This window comes from Phalaenopsis equestris, unplaced genomic scaffold, assembly GCF_001263595.1.
Source record: "Phalaenopsis equestris unplaced genomic scaffold, ASM126359v1 Scaffold000096, whole genome shotgun sequence".
Classification (NCBI taxonomy): domain Eukaryota; kingdom Viridiplantae; phylum Streptophyta; class Magnoliopsida; order Asparagales; family Orchidaceae; genus Phalaenopsis; species Phalaenopsis equestris.
The window spans coordinates 594,149-596,135 of NW_018164538.1; positions in this window are offsets into that span (position 1 = coordinate 594,149).

The following is a 1,987-nucleotide window of genomic DNA, read 5'->3' on the forward strand; positions in this document are numbered from 1 at the left end:
TTTTCTTTACCGTGCAGTATCTCTGCTCTCGGCCAGCCAAGCAAGGTGGGATTGGGCTGTTTGGATTTTTATAGATGTTGTACAGTGAAATATACATGTTGAAGTTGTTTCTTTTTTGTTTTTTTTTGTTAAAATAAGGTTCTGTTCTTGTATATTTCTTGTGAATAAAGTTTTGTTTGGTAGGCTATGCTTTATATCAACAATCCCAACTTTCTCTATGAAAGTTGGCATTCACTGTTCTTTCTAATATGTTTTTTTTGTCACTGTTACAGATCATATGATTCATTCTGAAAGGTTTTCATTTTCTTTGATTGTTTGACAAGTGAATATTGTCATTTGATATTAATTTTTCTCATATGTCAATTTTTGGAAAAGTTTTCAGGTGGTTTAAAGTCTTTTATGTTCATAAAAGCATTATTGTATTTATTCAACAGTATTTGAAATAACTAATGAAGTAGTTCCTATTTCTATTTATATAAAAAAAAACGCTATATTTTTTTTTAATAAGAAAGATGGTATTTGTATAGATGCATTAAACAAAATTTGAATCAATATTTTTTTAATATATTCATTTTATTGAATCTTGATTTGTCTATGGATTCACTTCTCAATGTAGTTACTAAGGAAGAAAAGAAATAGGGATATAACATCCAGGGAAGAATGGATATTTCAATACTTGGTTGTTGCATAGATCTTTTTCTATTTATAGAGCATTCCCCTAAGTTGTACAAATAGGTTGTTCTTATGCAGTTCTCTAGAGATCTCTAATTCTTCACTTTTGTCTTCTTTTGACGTTCATATAATAATTAATAGTATTTATGACATTTTATCTTCGGTTAGTGCTGTTTTTCATCTGTTTCTAATACGTTCATCACATCCTTGTAAGTTTGTTTAGAACATTGCGACACTATGTCTATTTGGTCTTGGAGTAAATTGTGTTGCCTTTGATAACATCAGCCTCATATATTGTGGAGTTGATTAGGTTGCTTCGTCGAATGAACAACCCCATAGACCATAGAGCTGATCAAGTTGCTTCGTCGAATTGGCGAGTTTTCGATTCATGGATGAGTAATGCTCGCTTGACAGTTCATACTTGATGGCTCGTCGAACTTGGTTAGACAGCTGAGCCGATGAATTTGTGGGAGGAGTTTGTGGTGTGTCATAGTGTGTTATCTAGGTCTTGGGCTTGATTTCAGTAAGGTTGGATTTTGGCTATACATATTTCACTCGTTGAATATAAGAAAAAAAATGAAAATAGTCTTGAGTAGATTTGTTTGGAATTGAAATTGGACGTCCTTAAGGGCAGAAAATATTACATCCTGATAATCGGACATGGATGACGAACGTAATATCTTTTCCATGAAGGGGCATGTTATTGATATTTTTTTTAAAAAAAAAATCTATATCATATTGGCATTAAATTATGATCATGTCTATTATCAAATTAATAGTTATTATCTAAAATATATTTGCATTAATTGCTTTAAAATTTAATTTATAATTTTTTAAAATTGGTATCAAATTATGGGCATATATGATGAATCGATGACATTTTACTTTTATTATAAAATATACATGCGGATATTGCTTAGGGAAAATGCTTTAATTTTAAATTGCATTTAAGAAATTTTGGTTTTAGTATTAATTTTTTATGAAAAATCTCTATTTGAAACGTGAAAAATTTTAAAAAAATAAATTACCTAAAAAGATGTAATGTTAACATTCACAAGAATCTTTAAATGGCAGAAATTTTATCAAATGAATTTATCAAACAATGTTATTAAAATATATAAATTTCGTATTTTTGCTCTCTGTATTATATTAATTATTAACAAAGGTTTTTTGGGGTGATGCTGTATCCACTACAGCCTACCTCATCAACAGGATGTCTTCTCGGGTCCTCAAATTTCAAAGTCCAGTCCAACTCCTCAAATTGTTTCCCCACACTAAGGAAATTGCCCAAAATCTACCTACCAAAGTATTTGGT